At 40.9% G+C, this 20424-nt stretch overlaps 1 protein-coding gene across 1 annotated transcript in view; it reads left to right on the top strand.

Annotated features, from left to right (window-relative positions):
* The first annotated feature begins 1357 nt into the window (after positions 1-1357).
* Wwp1 (WW domain containing E3 ubiquitin protein ligase 1) overlaps positions 1358-20424 on the top strand; it is an 87077-nt gene continuing 68010 nt past the window's right edge. The window contains exons 1-2 of the mRNA XM_021221937.2: positions 1358-1500; positions 19230-19325. The gene's annotated coding sequence lies outside the window, so the exon portion shown is untranslated. The remainder of the gene's footprint in view (positions 1501-19229; positions 19326-20424) is intronic.

Below are 20424 nucleotides of genomic sequence, written 5' to 3'. Positions count from 1 at the left end.
TAAACTCCATTTCCGTTGTTTTGGTTCAGTAATTTATCACAGCAAGAGGAATAGATTGAAGATAAGTAAAATTGTCATGTACACTTTCGAGAGATTTTTGTGCATCATATGCATATGCCCCTAACTTAAATGTAAAGTTAGGGGCTAGTAACTAATGGAAAAGTTTTTCAGAGTGGAAAAGAATGAACATTTGTTCATTCAAGTGGTATTTACTGAGTCCTACAAATACTCATGGAGTCTTAAGTGTTCTTCTTGGCATATTACTTTTTTTTTCCCCCAAAAGTTGCAACAATAACAACGAAGTGAATCAGAAAAGTGGTTTAATGTTAACAAGAAATTTAGAACAGAAATGTTACAAGGTGATCATGCTGAGAACTTGTTACCTATGGAGTAGTGAAGTTAAAGGTGTCACAGCCAACAGTGGAGAAGTCATCTTTGGAGAGAAGCCAGGATTTCTGAACTTTTCTGACAAGAGAACTAGTCGCCACTGGGGTGGGTTTAAATACTTTGTGGGGTCTAGGTGAGGGGTTTGGCTAAATGCATTACTTATGCTGGAGGAACTTTTGTTCTTTCTCTGAAGTAGAACGGGCGGGCCACATGGTGAGTAATGTGGTCATTACATTGCAACGTGACCTTTCTCGCGATGTAAATTACCAACAGCTCTTTTCTAAACCAGTTGACTCATTGTGTCATAGTCAAGAGACAGCTACCTTTCATAACTACTGTGCCCATTAACTGTACGAAAAAGGGATATATATGCACTTGCTCAATCAGTAGTAGCTTTGTCACTGGGCCACTGTGGTGCCAAGAGAAGGGAACAATTTCATTACCAACACAATGGTCTCGTGTGACCACCGTTACTAATGGTCCCGAAATCAAATATTAAAGCCAGGTCAAGGGGTTTTTCCTTCGCAGCCCTCTTTTGCTGTGAAAGCAGGGACGTGGCCGGAGGTCCTTCCCGGAGGTTATGCTGGAAGCCCCGCCGCTCACTGCACAGACCAGGTAAAGCTGCCTCTTCAGAAGTCACCACCCGCATCCCGGCGGCCGCCCCGCCCCCTTTCCGGCTCTGGCTCCACCCCCCTCTCTTCTATTGGTTGGCGTGCCTCTCCGCCGGACCGTCGGGAAGACCCGGAGGAGCGGAGTCGCCCCGAGGCGGGCTGGGCGCGCGCTCGCTGCGCATGCTCGAGGGCAGCCGGATTCCCGGTCTGGACGGGAGGCTCTGAGCGGGGCCCCGGCGGGGGGGGGGAGGCGCGCCCGTGCGCGGCAGCGGCAGCGGCGTCGCGAGCCCGCCGCGCGCTCCCGAGGAAGGGAGGTGTAGGCCGGGGTGGGTGGGGGGAGGGCCGGGTGTCGGCGCGCTTGGCGTGCGGGATCCGAGTGGCTGCGGGGCGGCCTGGGCTGCCCGGCCGACGCCTGCTGCGAGATGGCGATCTTGGGCGCGGAGGGCTGAAGAGGCGCCGCCGCGGTGGCCGCGGGCCCCGGGAGCCGCAGCTTCGCGCGCGGGTAAGCACAGCGGGGCTCTGGAGGGCGGCCGGGCCGGAGTTCGCTGGGGTGGGGTCGCCGGGCTTGCCCCGAGCTGGCCCTGGCACCGGCCTGTGCGGGTGACACCGGAGCCCGGCGAAGTGGCTCGGTGACTGCAGTGCTCAGCCTCCTGACCGGCGGCTTGCTGGCGTTCCAGCTTCCCTGCCTCGGAACTGCTGCCCTGACTTTCACCCGGATCCCACCGGCGCGAGCCGGGACGCCAGCCTCAGATCGTCCTTTTCTGACACGTTTTTTAGCATTCAGCTTTTTTTTTTTTTTTTTTCTTTTCACTGACTCCGCATCTCCTCTCACCAAACAGTCTCAATCTCCACCTTTGGTGACCTGGTAGGTTCAAGTGACCTTGCAAAATTTTCTAATCCTCATCTCGTGATTTGGGCCCTTTTCCTTTAAATCTTCTTTTAAAATTTAGTATTGTTAGGATTTGGTACTTTTGCCCGTCGCCTTTAGCCTTTACAGTCCTTAAATGATCCTTTTGTGGCTTAGAGCTGTATGGCTCTCTACTCATCGGTTTGGAGTTGTAAGTTCCTTTGCTCTAAGCGATTCCTCTTCATTATTACCAAAAAGAAGGTGTATCTATTATGCTTTTGAATATCTTACTCTTCCACCATAAAATATTTCACAAATGTCTGTTTTTTTTCCCCTGTCAATGTTTTATCTTTTTGTGTACATAACATTGAATTTCTACTCTTAAAATGCCGCTACTTAGAGTTATGGAAAAAAAAAAATGCCAGAGTTGTCTTCCCACTCCCTATTTGGTGTTTTTTTTTTCCCCCTGATGAAATACCCTGTTCACAGTTGTCCGTAGGTTTCTGTAAGAGTTTTTGCTTGTATATAAATCCACTTAACATGTCTCACCAAGTCTGTATGTAACTGTTAGTAAAACTCTCCTTTTAAAAAAAGACATTCTTTCATTTATCTGACTTCCTTGAGCCATAAAACTATATACTTAAGCAGACTGAAAATTGCCGTTTTTTAAAGTAAAACTAGTTAACATTTTTAAATTCAAATCCAAGTGTTGGAGCTGTTGAAATTGAGATGTGTGAGAAATGTGGCTTAGCTCTTTGAGACATAGATTATTAACATTTCCAAATAATTCTTCACATAAAATGTAGAGCTGCTTTTTAAGACACTGTACTTTTGAAACCCAGGGCATGGCTGATCAGGTCTCTTGCCTTCAAAGAGATGGTATAATCTCCTGAGTTGGCTGAAATTTCTGTTACATCCTTGCACAATTATTAAGCATCAACTGCATGACAGTGAGGTATTTGGGGTTATATGTAGATCAAATGGTTAGCAGCTTCTCTCTTTGCAGGCTATGGAGGAGGTGTGCGTGTTGGGTTATATACCGATGCTCCTTTTATGTCCCTGTGACTAAATGGCAGGATCTCACTACGTAGCCCAGTCTGGCCTTGAACTTGTCATCTTCCTGCCTCTGAGGTCATAGGTCTGTGCCACCATGCCCAGAATACCTTTGTGTCCATGTGTATATGTTTCATACATATAAAAATTCTCTCACATCGAGTTCAGAGAGGGTACTTCTCAGATGAGTTAAGGGGTTTTGTATTTTGAGGATGCTGGACGGAAGGATGATGTTGGTGGCATGAAGGATGACGGGAAGTCAACAGGGAAGGTAGTTCACGTAGAAGACTCTTAAAAGGGTTTGGATGAAGTCTGCAGGATTTCGGATAGAGGGTAAGAAAACTTGAAATAAAAACCAAGACTAGTAAGTAACAAAGTGATTTCTTTCTTTCTTTAGTTTTGTTTTGGAACACATCTTGCTATGTAGATGTGACTGTCCTGGAACTTGCTTGCTCTGTAGACCAGGCTAGCCTTGAACTCAGAGATCTACCTCCCTCTGCCTTCCCAGCCTTAGAATTAAAGGCTGTGCCACTACTCTTGGCCTAAGAGTTATTATTAAATTCAGATGAATTTCAGGTTACTAGACATTGTGGGGCCCACAGGTGATTGTTGAGTTTAAGAAACAATTTTACACCTTTGTTTAGAAAGATTAATCTAGTGGCATTGTGTAGTATGAATTGAGGTAGTAGGAACCTGGATATTCATAAATTACCCCAGGATCTCCATCCTTACAGATAGCGAGGGTCTGACCAAGTGGAAGGGACAGGAAGGTAGGATGGTAAGCAGGTTAAAATGAAAATAATTGGCAAGATGGTTCAGTGGGTAAAAGTGTTTGCTGCCAATCCTGGTGACCCACGCTTGATCATAACCCCCCCCCCCCTTGGTAGAAAAGTAATCCACTCTCCAAAGTTGTTGTCCTCTGACCCTCATACTTGCACAGTGACACAAACACAAACACATCCTCTTCCCTCCACAAATTAAATTTTTTTTTTTTTTTTAAGAAGACAGGGTCTTACTATGTTGCTGTGTCTGTTTTGGAACTCACTGTTACACCAGGATGGCCTCAAACTCACAGAGATCCACCTGCCTCTGCCTTCTGAGTGCTGGGATTAAGGCATGCACCACTATGCCCAGCTGAAATAGTTTTTTTTTTTTTTTTTTTAAATGTTAAAATAATGATTCTGACCCATGTCCATAGGGAAAGTGATGGGAGCACAGAAGTGTTATCTTTAGCAGGCCTGTATAATGTTCATAGGCTTTGAGGGATTTCTAACCCTTGTTGAAACTAAAGAAATCTATTAATAGGTCATGTGTAACCATGCTTTGTGGATGTGATTTTAGGGGAGTCCATAAATTACCTGAAGCTCTTGCATGAAACCTGTAGGCTGTCTCTTGTGCTGGGGGCAGCTTTTAGAATTACTGGAAAGTTAATAACCCTCACTGTGGAAGTACCTAGAGACAGTAACCCACTGTATTGTGGCTCACACTTCACAGAGAATTTTATTCTATTATATTGCATTTAATTTGTTGCTATATCATGGAACAAAGTTGCCCATGAGTTTAGTTCATCTGTTACAAGGCTCCTTGCAAGTGGTAATATAGAATCTGGAGTTTGAGCAGTGGTGGTTTTCTTTTTTCTATGGAGAGAAGAGCACTACTGATTTCCTGTTGATTGGATACAGTTAATGTCTTTTAAGTTAAGAATTAGTGGTTCCAGGAGACTCCTTCCAGTTAAGGTTTTGTGACTCCTGGCACTTAGATCTTCATTGGAACCTCTGCACTCATCTTTCCTTTTGTGTGTTTGAGAAGTGGTGAAGCTGAGGGGTGCTATGGGTGGGTGGAGGACAGATAGCAGTATCAATTCAGACATGTTCATTAGTACTGTCTGTGTGGCTCCAGATTAGGGAGCAGGGAAGAGATGGCGGAGGCACCACCAGTGGGGGAAGAAACCCAAGGGCACCTTAGTCTCTTCTGGTCCTCTCTGCTCTAGGAATGTGCCTGTCCTTCATACAGGAGGCAGCGTGTGATGGAAGGAGTCAAATGAGCATTCATTTTCAGTCAGTTTTCTAGGAAGAATTAAGTAGCTAATTCTCGGGAGGGTAGTTAAGGCATAGTTTGGTTAGCAAAGGGTTGGCTTCTCTGCACTCATATAACTTGTTTCTTTGGGGGAAGGAATGTCTCCCTGTTGTTATTTGGTTTCTTTTCTAATCATAGAAAATTTGACTTCATAAATATTGGAAGGACTGGAATTGGTTTGTTTGGGGGTTTTTTTTGGTTTTGTTTTTTCTTTTTTTTTTGAGACAGGGTCTCACTCTGCAACCCTGGCTGGCCTAGACCTCCCTGTGTGGACCTTGCCTCTCAGGAAGTGAGACCAACGACCTGTGTCGGCCCACCTGGCAGAATTGGTTTACTTTTCATATAAAAGTATGATGTCATTATAATGAGCAGTGGAAAACCCAGGAAACTACCCATTATAAACGGTGTCCAAGGAGCTGGTCAGCAGCACACATGGAAGTCTGCCTGGCAGGATATGTGGATTTTCCTCAGTTTGCTGGCGGTGAGATGACGAGTTCATGGCATGACCATAAATAATATTTTTCATTCTTTTTGTGATAGCTTTTCTGCTTTATCCTACGATCCCTGTGACATTTGAGAATTAGGTTGGTAGAGGGAAACCTTCATCTTCTAATCTAGTAGTTCCCTGACACCTTAAAGGTAAAGGGTCCTGTATGACTAGTTAGCAGCCCAATTTAGAATTAGAACTAAAAACCTACATTTTTTTGTTCTTAATTCATTATCTTTTTTCTACCAAACTTTTGATCATGTGCCTACAGCGGAACTTTGAAGTTATAGGATGTATGAGGACTACCTGTTAGAAGGATTTGCTGCCTTCTTTGTGTTGACATAGTAATTTCATTTGATGTGGCTGTTGGCTGGTAATTTGGATATTTATAAATGTTTTATCACCAAATGGTTAATCTCTAGTCAAGGATAAAGCAAATATACCAAGATGGATATCCTCTCTGGAAGAAACATTGGTAAAATGTTTAGGTCAATTTACTTTTGAAAAAGTGTTGATTTTTGTTTCCGGTTTTGAAGATTAAGTTTGATTATCTTATATATGAAAGCATAGTCTTAGAAAGTTTTATTTTTTCATTTTATTTTGTGCATGGGGAGACATATACGTTAGAATCTTATTCCAAAGTGATTTTTTGATATTTTATGATTTTTACCATTGTATACTCAACTTTAGATATTACCCCTTCCATTCTTTTTTTTTTTTGGTTTTTTCGAGACAGGGTTTCTCTGTATAGCCCTGGCTGTCCTGGAACTCACTTTGTAGACCAGGCTGGCCTCGAACACAGAAATCCGCCTGCCTCAGCCTCCCAAGTGCTGGGATTAAAGGCGCGCGCCACCACGCCTGGCTCTACCCCTTCCATTCTTAAAGGCACTTAGTTCACTTGGAATTCATATTTAAGCATCTTTGGTATATGGGTTTTTAAAGCAATATGTCAGCTAATTTCTAAGCTACTGTGAAGAACAGCATATGTGGGTTTAGCCTTGACATTTCTTAAGTGTAGCATACACTGTGTGGTACTGTATGTCAGGCATTGTGCTAGCTGCTGGGACAGAGTTTTGAGACAATATACCCTAAACCTATTCTCTAGAACTTAGACCTCAGTAGATAATGCACAGACTTTATCTGCTGATGTTGGGAAAGTAAAATTAATGTCACTTCTTTTCCTGGGGTATTTGGGCAAGTCATGCAGAAGTACAAGGAACCCAGTCATGTGATTTCAGCTTTCTATTGCTCTGTAACAACCAACCCTAACACCAAGTGACTGAAAACAGCTATCTTATTTGCTTTCAGGTTGTCCTTCTTGGGGTCTTTCTGGCTTTGTACCTCATTGCCACCCAGTTGACATTTCAGCTGGAGCTGTGAACACTCCTCTCCTTTCTTTGTAGTCCTTTATCTCCATGTGGCCTTTGCAACAGGGCTGTGAGCTTTACCTTGTAGTTTAGAACTCTGAAGAGTACAAGTGCTGAAGGAAGGCCTTCTTAAGGAGAGCATGTCCCTGGGACTGGCAGAGAATCAGTTCTGTCTTGTTCTGGTGAAATCACAGTTTTGGCCCAGGATGGGACAGGGAGCACTTGGATCCATTTGGGGCTACCTTGTAATGGATGATTACAGGGTTTACATAAGAACGGCATCAGTTATGTAAAGACTAGAAGCTGAAGTTTGGAAGGGCTGCTCACTCCCTTCCACAATCAAAACTTTGAGCTGGACCTGGCAGGGAGAGAAGAGTTGAGTCTAAAGTGCGAATGACAGTACCTTTGGCTTACTGCACAAGTAGAATCGAGCAGTTGGTTCTGTCCTTGGTTAGAAAAGTAAAAGCTGTGTACTAATCTAGAATCACACCTTTGGGTGTGTCTGACCTTGTTCTAGAAAGACTTAACTGTAGAGAGAAGACTGACTACATCTTTTTGAGGATATTAGGGTTTAAGAAAGAACGTACCCCTTGACTCTAGATTGATTCAGTTTGATTAACCAGTTTCATGTGTTGGTTGGACATTACCCCGTGTAGAGAGTGATCTATAGTAAGCAGGGACCTATCCTTTCACACCTTGTGATTAAATGTGAGACCCAAAGGAGCAGAGTTGCTTGACTCTTCTTGAGCCATGTGTAACTCACTGAATTTTTTTTTTTTTTAATATCTTGAAAAAGTTGGGGCTTGGGGAGATGGCTCAATGGTTAAGAGCACTGACTACTCTCCTAGAGGTCCTGAGTTCAATTCCCAGCAACCACATGCTGGCTCACATCTATCTGTAATGGGATCTGATACCCTCTTCTGGCGTGTCCGTAAACATCTACAGAGTGTGTGTGTGTGTGTGTGTGTGTATGTGTGTGTGCGCGTGTGCATATATATGTTCTTTAAAAAAAAAGAGTTCGTATGAATATTTGAGGGATACCCTTATAGTTGAGAAAATATCCTATAGGATCCTAGTCTCTGGAGTCTTCTCTGAAGGAGTAGATACCTTTCTTCTCTATACAAGTAAGTGATCAGTAGCTGGCTGGGTTTTTCTCATTATTTTAATCCTCCAGGCACTTTGTCTCAGTTTCCTAGTATCTTTCTGCATTGTTCAAATTAGCTACTAAGTAATGGCATGATTAACTGAGATGAAGGAAATGAATGTTTAGTTTTTATTACTTTGTATTTTTGTAGATTAGTGAGGTAATGTATTTCACTGAAACAATTATCCTCAAAATCTAGCCCCTACAGCCTACAGCAAATAAACTTGCATGTTCCTGAAAAAAAAAATTTTTTTTTTTTGAAGTACATTGAAGAAGTTTGGTGATTGAGTGTGCTGAGAAATACGATTGAGGCTGGAGTCAGTAGAGATGGGTGGAATTATACTAAGGTGTTTCTTGGCATTCTTCCTGCCCCTTAATTACTTGGATAGTTAAAAACTGTCCCAGCACTAACAGAAGTGCAGGTATTTGTAGCTTTGTTTAACTAAAGAAAACAGGTTCTTTGGATAGCTGTTTGGTACGCTTATAATTATTAATGTGGGTGGAAGCAAATAGTTGAGTCCTGACTTGAAGCAGGATACCTTGGCCACAAATCCGTCCTAACTTGCCAATATGCACTGCTCTTTGTATGTGCTAAGTCAGGGTGGGGAGAATTAGGGAAGTGAGCCTTCTGTTTGTAAGATTTTCTTTTCTGTAGATGTAGACAATTATACCAAACATAGTGATTTACTCCAAGGCCAAGGCAGGAAGATTTCCAGGTTGAGGCCAGCATGTGATATGTATATGTATATATAGCAATATACATATCTGGAAAAAACAAAAGACAAGCAAACAACAAATCAGCCGCAAAGACAGGGACAAAGTAGATTGCTCCCTTCTTGCAGTCTTTAAAAACCTAGGGGCCACAGCTTGTTAACATCATCATTAGGTTAATGCAGTATGGACTAGTTGGTCAAGATGTAGTCTCTGTGTAACAGTCAGGGGATGTCTCCTAAGCATTTAAATTATCTGTCTCCCAGGGTCTAGGATATTGTCTTGAGAAGGTTGTTTGGGAGCCTTAACTGTTGACAGAGACTGACTCTCTAATTTGGAACCTTAATGTGACTGTTTTTCTAGGTAAGATGTTCCTTCCTACCTATGAAAAAAGTAAAAATAAAAAGAGCTTGACATCTGAACCTTCCGGTTGTTTTAAAAGGCTTTAGATAGTTGTCAAAGGCATGACACAAACACACTACAGAAAGCTGACACTATGGAAGCAGGGCTTACAGTGGGCAAGTAAAATGGTCCTGGCTTCCATGTTGAAAACATCATTCTACCAAAGAATTCCTTTGACTAAAGATATTTCTTCTTTCTTCTAAATGTAATCTTGAAAGAGTTAAATTAGATATTATAATGATTTGTTAGATAGTCTTACTGCATTTTACTTAGCTTAGACAAGGCAACTCAGAAATAGATACATTGATTGAAGTGTGTCAAAATTGGAATTTGTGCTTCTGGATAGAAAGTAGGTTAACTGTGGGCGTGGTATGGCTTTTGGGAAAAAGCCATTACTTAGCATAAGGACATTAACTTGGGAAGAAAATCATGAAAAAGGGTTTAAGCTTCAAGGCAATGAAAATGGAAAGCTTCAAACTGTTTTCCTCTCTGGTGATGACTGCATGCTTCTCTGTCACTTAAATGTTCCTTAGTTCTGTGACCAACAGAATTCAATCAAATTTAAAACCAGTTCTGTTTGTTTGCTTTGGGAGTCAGGTTCTCACTATGTAGTTCTGGCTGTCATGGAATTTACTGTAGACCTCAAACTCAGAGACCTGCCCACCTCTGCTTTACTCGTGGTGAGAAGAAAGGTATACACTACAACACCTGGTAGACTTTTTTTATTTTTTTAATTTAAAAAATTATCTACCTTTTTGTGTGAATGGGTGTTTTTGCTTGCACGAATGTGTGTATACCATGTGTGCCTGGTGTCCACAGAAACCACAAGAGAATGTCAGATCCCCTGGAACTAAGATACAGAGGACTGTGAGCTACCATGTGGGTACTAGGAACTGAACCAGGGTCCTCTGTAAGGGCAGCCAGTACTCTTACTACTGAACCATCTCTCCAGCTCCAGTCAGATCTGATATTGTTAACAACAGACTTTTACAGTGGGGGCAGTTCCTGGAAAAAACAAAGGTAAGGTTGAGGTTACTGCAAATATCCGTAGTGGTGGAAAACAAATGGAGCCCTGCTGCCTTGTAAGCTGGAGTGAGGAGCCCATTGTTACTGTGTTACACCGAGGAGAAGGACATGACAATAGACTGTTTCTTTTTGTCCTGTGACGTGTGAAATATGTTAGTATTTAGCTGTGAATATCCAGAATGCATGGTACACATTATATTTGCAAATTTTATTTTCTGGGTTGGAAAATTTGGTAACTTGACATTTTACAAATTTCTTTGTAATCTAAATTTTTATTTAAAGTGTGATCTAATAAAAGCCCAGACCTTATAGAAAGGTCTGCAAATCGTGATTTGAGTTCTGGTACTCATTTTACTTGTGACAGTGCGTCTGTAAACCTGACTTAGGGAGTTTATCTAACTGTGTCTGTTAGCTGTTCATATGAAAGTGAGAATAATAGCATCCGATTTATAGAAATAGCTGCTGGCTTAAGCCTGACATTTAGCATGCACTAGATGTGTGTACTATATTTTCATTCACTGATTCAATCTATTTCATAATTTAGTTTCAGAAGATAGGCTAGTAGACCATTCCGAAGGTGAGAGCTTAGCTGTGCAACAATGAGACATGGACTTAGATCCCGAGTACCCTATAGAAAGGCCCGCCCACCCGTCTGCATCTCTAACCCCAGTGTTAGGTGTGTGGGATGGGCGTGGAGGAGGCAGAAGGACTCTGCAGCTCTGTGTCTACCTGTCTAGACGAAGGCAGAGGTACTATAGAGGGTGACAACCAATGCCCTCGGGCCATGGGTGTATACACAGACATACATGCAAATGCTACACACTCGTATGTATACACTCCCCCTCCCCAAAGCATGCAAGCAATTGATCAAGCAAGTGCCATCCACATAATGTTTATGTAAAACTGCAGTGAAGGTCTGAGGCAGCACCTGAGCTTCAGCAAACTGGGAAGCATGACTAGGCAATGACAAGAAGCAGCCAGACTTTACTACTAAAATACGTTCGGACAAGCAAGGAAGAGGAATTGTCAGCTCTTATGACGTGTTCATAATACATTGTATTTTTGCTATATTTGAAGCTTAGTAAAGATTACGTTCTTTCCAGGAACGTATTAATTTCTTAATTGGTTATATAATTGTCTAATTTTCTCGAAGACTGAAATTATTTAGTGAGAAGTTATATATTATTGTGTATTTAAAAACTCTCAAGGAGAGTATTTATAAATAATAGATAATTTTGCCTGTCTGTTATTTGACTAGCTCTTAATTACCTTAAGATTGCTTTGTTTGAATTTTGTTGTTTGTTTTCAAACAGGGTTTGCTCTGTAGTCCAGGCTAGCCTTGCTCTCACTCCTCCAACCTCCTAGGCATTTCTTGTATTCTTGACTCCAGCAAGAGTTTCTTCTTCTTCTTCTTCTACTTAACTAGGGTTGGTGTTAGCACTGTTTCGCCTTTTCCCTTGTTTCGCATTGGTAACCTCATTTTTCAGGTAAAACAAACTAAGGTTAAATGTATACAAATAGGAGAGCAGAGGTTGGACTCAGGTATGTCTGAATTGAAAACTGTTCTCTGTGGTAACTTCCCACGACATGCTTTTCTGAAACTAAGAGAATGTCACTTTGGAATTCAAGGTTAGGCTGTGAGTTTTGTGGTAAGTTATGATCATGGCTGTGCAAACTGTGGTAAATTAGAATTTGTAATACATTTAGAAATAATCGGATAGTTTTGGTGTTGATAACTGAGGGTCCTTTGCACAGTGGGAGAGTCCTAACCTAGTCAACAGGGGTGGGCTTGGTGGCTGTTCGGGGCTCTGTGTTCCTGAGTCTGTTTGCCTATAAGCTCCTTTTCAGCTCCAAGTGCTCATGACTGCATTTTGCTGCTTCATGATGCAGCAAATACAGTCAGCCCTCCGTATCTATAGGACCAGAACTTACAGCATCAAGCAACCTTGTATTGAAAATATTTGAGAAAAAGTTTAGTGTGTTGAACATATTCATGATCCCCCTAATCATTTATTTCCAGAACAATGCATCATAACAAGTATTTTACATAGGATTTACATTGTATTTTATAGGAAATCTACAAGTGATTAGAGTGTATGGGAGGATGTGTGTAATTTTATACAGATATTGTCCCATTGCGTTTAGTGGACACATCTGTGGATATAGGTGTTTCCCCATGGGTGCTCAAGAATGATGGTATTTAGACTGTAATTCAGTCTCAGAATTTGAACTAAAGTTTTGATGTGTTTAGTCTTGGATAGCATTTTTTAAAAAATTGATACCATGTAGCATTTTAGTGGGAAATCTAATTTCTACAATGCTCTATAAGGCAAGAAATAAATTACCAAATGTGCATTTGCTTTAAAGTTAGTTTTTCACCATTCTGAAAACAAAATTGCATATTATAAGATATTGAGAAATAACACATTAGGACAAAAGAAAGTACCTAGCTTCCAGGGCTGAGCACCATCCAGGTGGAATTTCTCGTTGATATAACTGAAACTTATCATCAGTGTTTTTAAGACAAAAAGGAATTTGAGCTGGGTATGGGTATGCTGGCTCACACTTGGGACCCCAATACTCTGGAGGATGAAGTAGGAGGAAGATTGCTGGGCTTGGGGCCAGCTCGAGCTTAAGACCCTGTCTTAAAAATAATAATAATAATAATAATAATACCAAAAGAAAGAAGGAAAAAATAGAAATCACTTCTTTAGTTAAGTATAGGAGAAATTGTTAGGCATAGTTAGTAAAAATATGCTGAATTGACCATTTTTATGATGATGCTAAGGTAAGGTTGGTCAGCGGAGGAGGTCAGCATGGGTATAGCCACCAGCTCTGGGTTTTTATTAGTCAGGGGTTTTTAAAACACTCCTTTGCGCTAAAGGCTGTAAGGGTTGCTGCTAAGTTCCAGTACATTTTCCTTTTTGACTAGTGTTTTCTAGTAAACAAAGCATGCAGATTTTTTTTTATGTCCTTTCTTAGAAAGGACTTAAACTGTTTTATTTTGAGTTGGTTTAAAAAAAAAAAAAGTAACTGTAACTGTTTAAAACATTCTTTTTATGGTGCAATATCACCATCTTGTGGTGTTCTAGAATATTGTTTTCAGAGTTTTCAAACTGAGCATAAATTAAATATTCAGTGCCTTGATGTTAGCCAAGGGTTCCACCAGACCTTTATTTGGCAACTTTTGTAAATGGAGCTGTGAAGTAAAAAATTAAAAGTGTGATTGAGGAAAATAATGGGATACAATGAAACAGCTATGAGCTAAATTGGTACAGTAATGGGTGGTTTACTAATATTTCTTGTTTTATGAGATAAGTCTTATTTTCAGTGAAGTGATTCTAAGCTTAAAAACTCAGTGTTCTGTCATCAATTTCTTATTTAAGTAACCCGTCTCAGCTATTTAATCAGGATTTTAAATTTATTTTAATGTAAAATAGTTCTTTCTAAACTAATGACTCTTAGAGGAGGGGTTTTGGGATTAATTTGTATACCGTATAAAAATTATGATGATAATTTATCTCTTCTCTTTCATGTAGTGTCTCATTTTGCCCAGGTTACACTTGAACTCTTGGGCTCACGTGATTCTTTTAACTAAATTGGGGTAAGTAGGGGAGGGAGGCATACCTCCATGTGGTCATTCTGATGATGGTATTGAAGAAAGGAAAAAGACAAAAAATAAATAAAAAGAACACTACAGTACAAAAGCCACCTAAAAAGACAGCTGGAAATGTAGTTGAGGGGTAGAGTGTATGCAAGTAAAATCGCAATGGTACTGCTACTAACATCCCTAGACAAAGAAGGCCCAGAGGTGCATGCCTGAGAAGGAAAGTGGGCAGATTCTGAGGGAGGAACACAGTGGTAGAGACAGCTTCTGCTGGGCTGCGTGCAGAGACGGGCCAATCAGATTAGGATGAGGCTCATCTGTGCAAAAACGTTGTGGGTCGGCAAGCTGCAAGATGGTGAGGTACTGGTGTAGCTCTGAAGGCCTTACAGCGACAAGGGGACATGGGCATAAGAGCCTGGGGTGGGAACAGCAGAGGGACTGAACATTAGGAAGCTTATGTAGAATTGGGATCTTTAGGAGTAAAGCGAAGAGTTTCTTAAACTGTTTCTGAGAGCCAAGAGAGAGGTTGGGGGTTTCTTTTCTCCCCGTCTCTCTTATGTGCTCCCTGGGATGTGATCTTGGACCCTGCTTTATTCTGTATAACTGATCTGGTTTTCTTTCTACAGTTTTAAGAGTCAGATAAGTAGGAATCTGCCTTGCTGCAGAATTCTGTTAGTTTGAGACCATGAGAAGAGCTAAGTGCAGATGAACTCATTACACAGGGCACTAAGACTATTAACTGTCCCCGTTTCCACACAACTGAGAAGTTTCCAAGGATGGAAGACTAAAATGTGGATGGAAGGTCCTGTGCTAGCCAAGTTACCTTCTTGTCATCTTAATTATAAAGTTTTTGAAATACCTAGCATTATCTTTTTATAAATTATCTTTCTACGTAGAAGTTAACGTTCTTGCTTTAAGTTAAATCATATTCTATAGTTTACATTTTTTGAGAATTAATTTGATTTAATTATTTCACGAAGGTTTCATGCATCATAATGCCATATATACATTACAAAAGCACATAATTCTTACATGCCAAATATAGCTTAATAAAGCTGAGAGGGAGATGAAAAATGTCTTTAACCTTATGGTGTTTAGAGAAAACAGTGAGCTGTGAGCTCATTTGTGATAGTGAGGAAGACAGCATGCTGGGGGTCCAGTGAAGTAAATAGAAACACACTGAAGAAGCCTATATCCTAAAAAAGAATGTGAAATTCCAACTTGTAGAACCAGTGTGGTAAATGTAATATAATAATACAAATAGAAAATTGCATGCCATGGAGCGGTGGTTCATTTGAGCAGGACTTTCCCACTCAGCCTTACCTAGCATTGTCTCAGTTCTGTGATGGGCAGTCACACTGTCACATCTGAAACCGGAAAGGAGCCATGCTCTTTACAACAACTGATGAAACTGTGGGAAAGGCGAGTCTCAAACTACGAACTGCTGCTTCACATGCATTCTTTTTTTTTTCTTAATTCTTTAATCTTTTTTGTACAGTCCAGTCTTTATTCTGCCCCACCTCTGACTGGTTCCACATCTTTGCTGGCTGGTTTTGTGTGTCACCTTGACATAATCTAAGGGTCCCCTCACCTCCTACCTCCCAAGGTTGCCTGTTTCCATTCTTCCTGCTGGCCCTCACACACCAATACCTGATCCCGTTCCTCTTCCTCTCCCTGTCCCCTTTCCCACTCAGGTCCCTCCCTCTCTCCCTCCCTCTGCTCCCAGTGATGGCTTTCTTCTCCCTCCCAGGTGGGATTGAGGTGTCCTCACTTGGGCCCTTCAGCGTGTTAACCTTCTTAAGTTCTGTGGATTGTATTCTGGGTATTCTACACTTTTTTGGGGGGGGGCTAATATCCACTTATTAGTGAGTATATACCATGCATGTCCTTTTGGGTCTGAGTTACCTCACTCAGGATAATATTTTCTAGTTCCATCCATTTGCCGGCAAAACTCATGATGTCCTTGTTTTTAATAGCTGAGTGGTATTTTATTGTATGAATTAACCACATTTCCTGGTATCTATTCTTCTGTTGAAGTTGGGTTGTTTCCAGCTTCTGTCTGTCACAAATAAGGCCATTATGAACATAGTGGAACCCGTGCCCCTGTGGCATGGTGAGACATCTTTTAGGTATATGCTCAAGAGTGGTGTAGCTGGGTCTTCAGGTAGATCTATTTTCAGTTTTCTGAATGATCCAAATTGATTTCCAGAGTGGTTGTACCAGCTTGCAGTCCCACCAGCAATGGAGGAGTGTTCCTCTTTCTCCACATCCTCTCCAACAATTACTGACACCTGAAGTTTTGATCTTAGCCATTCTGAATTGATGTAAGGTGGAATCTCAGGGTCATTTTGGTTTGCATTTCCCTGATCACTAAGGACTTTGAACATTTCTTTAAGTGCTTCTCAGCTATTGGAGATCCCTCTGTTGTGAATTCTGTTTAGTTTTATACCCCCCCCCCTTTTTTTTTATTGGGTTGTTTGGGTTTTTTGGTGGTTAGCTTCTTGAGTTCTTTATGTATTTTGTATATTAGCCCTTTATTGGATATGGGGGTTAATGAAGATTTTTCCCCTAATCTGTAGGTTGCCAATTTGTCCTTCTGACTATGTCCTTTGCCTTACAGAAGCTTTCTAGTTTCATGAGATCCCATTTATTAGTTCTTGATCTTAGTGTCTGAGCCATGGGAGTTCTGTTTAGGAAAATTTTCCCTGTGCCAATGAATTCAGGGTTCTTCCCCACTTTCTCTTCTATTAGATTCAGTGTATCTGGTTTTATATTGAGGTTCTTGACCCACTTGGACTTGACCTTTGTGCAAGGTGACAAATATGGATCTATCTTCATTTTTCTACATAAAGACTGCCTGTTAGACGGGCACCATTTATTGAAGATGCATACTTTTTCCCACTGTATATTTTTAGCTTCTTTGTCAAAGATCAAGTGTCAGTAAGTGTGTGGTTTTATTTCTGGGTTTTCAATTCTATTCCATNGATCAACTTGTCTGTCTTTGTACCAATACCATGCAGTATTTATCAGTATTTCCCTGTAGTAGAGCTTGAGGTCAGGGATGGTGATTCCCCCCCACCCCCCCACCTGTTCTTTTATTGTTAAGAGTTATTTTTGCTATTCTGGGTTTTTTGTTTTTTTTCCAGATTAATTTGAGATTTGCTCTTTCCAAGTCTTTGAAGAATTGTGTTTGGGATTTTGATGGGGATTTTGTTGAATCTATAGATTGCTTTTGGTAGGATGGCCATTTGACTATGTTAATTCTACCAATCCATGAGCATGGGAGATCTCTCCATTTTTTGAGGTCTTCGTCGATTTCTTTGAGAGACTCGAAGTTCTTGTCACATAGATCTTTCACTTCTTTGGTTAGAGTTACCGGAAGATATTTTATATCATTTGTGACTGTTGTGAAGGGTGTTGTTTCCTTAATTTCTTTCTCAGCCCATTTATCATTTTTATAAAGGAAGGCTACTGATTTATTTGAGTTAATTTTATATCCAGCCACTTTGCTGAAGTTATCAGCTATAGAAGTTCTCTGGTAAAATTTTTGGAGCTGCTTATCATCTGCAAATAGTGATACCTTGACTTCTTTGCCAACTTGTATCCCCTTGAGGTTTTGATAATTTCAGAGTATTAGAAATATAATATATTGCTTGTAGATAGGATTCTCTTTTATTCTCTGCAGCTGAATAACAGCTCTGACCAGAGTTGAACTGGACAAAATCAGCTTATATGTCTCCGTCTCCTCTACACTTAGATTTTAGCCTACTCCTACTTGGCTGGATAGCTACTTTGTTGAAGAGTGTGATGAAGTCAGACTTTGCTGTTTCCTTTGCCTTGCTTATTCTCCCAAGTTCTTGCATAGGAATTGACCCTATAATGTCTCGCTGTTCTTATATGCTGCGTACCTAATACGTCTGGGGAATAGTCATACTAACATGCAGAACGTTGTCCCTGTGGGTTATGAAAAACATCGTATTAATATTGCTTAGTGATAGTTGATCAGCACCCTTTCTTAGTCCTCTCAGTAATTGTTCCAGAATATCTCCTCCAGGAGCAAGCCTGTTACCATCTGTGTTTAATACTTCTGTCAAACTGACTCCAAATATTTTTTTCTCCATCAACCTAAACCTAGCTGTTTCTGATACTGGGATATTAACGTGTTTTCATTGAACATCATACCCCAAATGAAAAGTTTCTAAGTTCTTAAAATTAGAATAGCAACTAGTTTTTGATAAGTGGGTACTTTGCACCGTGGAATCAAAGTGCTAATGTGTGTGTGTGTCCTGTGTTTCATGTACTGCTCATTACAGCACTGCTCCTTTTCTTCTGCTGATACAGAAAGGGAGCTGTGGGAAATGTAGCTTAGCACCAGCTTATAAGTGACAGTACTGGAAATGAAGTCCTGTTCATGTGACCGTGGAGCCAGCTCTTGTAAACTTTGTGATGTTTTCATCTCCCTACATTTGTTCCTCTTCTGCCTCTGCTGCTATGGCACCATTGTCTATTCACATTGAAGTGGAAAAATCTTAGTTTCAGATTTTTTTTTTATGGCATAGTCCTCCAGTCAGAGCAAGCACCTCAGTGCTTCTTTCATGGTGCTAGTGTGCTTGTTCAGTCTCCTTTGAATGTAGTAGCCTTATAGCTGCCAAAGCTATTGTTCCAAATACCATTTCTCTATTGAAGTTTCTCTGTATATATGAGGATAAACCTATAGTTTGGTGCACGGTATAATTAGAACTTTATTTCCCGATTAGCTTTTTTACCTCTTGTACCATTGCGCAAACCATACAGTTAATTCTCTGTAATTCTGTCTTGAAGAATTGTACCTCAGGGGCTGGAGAAATTGTTCAGTGGCAGTAGAGCTTACTGCTTTAGCGCAGTACCCAGGTTTGATTTCAAACACTGGGCAGCTCACAACTTTCTGTAGCTCCGGTTTCAGGGATCTGAGTACTTCTGCAGGCATCCTCATACATATGACACACATACATGCACACATACATAAAAACATATTTTTAAAGAATTGTGAGACTGGAGAGATGCTCAGTTCTTAAGAGCAATGGCTGCTTTTACAGAGGACCCAGGTTCTATTCGTTGTACAGTCTTCTGTAACTCCAATTTCAGAGGATGTACTGCCCTCTTCTGACTCCATGGGCACCAAGAATGTAGTTTATACACAACAGATATACCTGCAGGCAAAACACCCACACACATAATTTTTTCCCCTCTTTTGAGACATGGTAGCATCCTATTCATCTGCCTGCCTCTGCCTCTGCCTCTGCCTCTTGCGTGCTGGGATTAAAGGTGTGTGCCACTGTGTCTGGCACAAGCCTTCTTTAAAAAAAAAAAAAAAAAAAAAAAAAACAAATAAAAAGTTACAGCTTAAGTTCTATTTTCAGGTTGCTGTCTGTGATGCCTCTGCTCCTGACTGAAGGTTATCTACTTCCCTCATGTGTCCCAGGGGAAGTGCTTGGCACTCTGTGTCACACTGAAAACTGTTTGTGCTTGCAGGGTTGTCTCCTCACCAGACTATGAGCTCCTTGACAGAAGAAATCGTGTCTTATTCATCTTTGTATCCTCAGTGTCTGGCACAATTCTTGATACACAGTAAGTGATTAACCCTTTTTGTTTTAAGTGAAAATTATGTAGTTTGTAGTCAAACTAAATGTACGTTGATTGTTAGTTCTTATACCTATATACATCAATTAATGTATTTTTAAAAAAATAAGACATTTGTACAATGCACACCTTTAGGTCCAGTGCTTGGAAGACAGAGGCAGTTGGATCTCTCTAAGTTTGAGCCCCGTCTGGGCTACACACCAAGTTCCAGGCCAGCCAGCACTTTATATAAAGAAACCCTGCCTCAAAAGAAATGAATAAAAAAATTAAAAACTGAAGCGCTGCATTTTAGTTTTTGAGGTTCAGTTTTTGTAATCTTTTCATCATGTTTTCCAGTATTGTGTGTGTTCTTGAGTATGTGGGTTAGAATGTATGGGGAGTTTATATAAAACGAAAGGAGAAATTGACAGATAGGTCAGGATAGAGAAAAATGAGCAGTCTTTCAACAGGCTGGCATCAAGTTCCCATCCGTGTCGTGCTCTAAACTTACAAACTTCTCGGAGAACTAATCTGCTGTGTGTTTGTTTAACGTCTCGGCAAGTATCTGTCTAATGGAATAATGAAGCTCTTTGTTTTTGATTGTTTGATTTTTAAGTCCACCTTTAAATTGAAAACAACACACACACACACACACACACACACACACACACACACACACGCGCGCGCGCGCGCTTGTTTTATGATTCAGACTGGCCACAGATTTGAACTCAAGCTCTTAGTGCTTCTGCCTTTCCTCTGCTGAGATTATAGGTATGTGCCACATGCCTGACTTTATCTCTTTTTTAATACAAAAAGAAAATTCTTTTGAGCTTCTTATCTGTCTTACTTATTTTTCTATTGCTGGGATAAAGCATTATGACCAAGGCAACATATAAAAGAGAGTTTAATTGGGGTTATGGTTCAGGAAGATTAGCGAATATGTTGGCAGAGCAAGGGCGTGGTGGTAGGTGGTTGGAGTGGCAACTGAGAACTTACATCTTGCCCCATTAGGCAGTTAGAGAATGCACTGGGAATGGTGTGAGTCTTTTGAAATCTCACAGCCTGCCCTACACCCCCCCCCCCGAGACACACCTCCTCTAACAAGGTC

Source organism: Mus pahari, chromosome 22, assembly GCF_900095145.1.
Source record: "Mus pahari chromosome 22, PAHARI_EIJ_v1.1, whole genome shotgun sequence".
Taxonomy (NCBI): domain Eukaryota; kingdom Metazoa; phylum Chordata; class Mammalia; order Rodentia; family Muridae; genus Mus; species Mus pahari.
The sequence above is the reverse complement of the archived record's forward strand: the minus strand, read 5'-3'. Positions and strand labels throughout refer to the sequence as shown.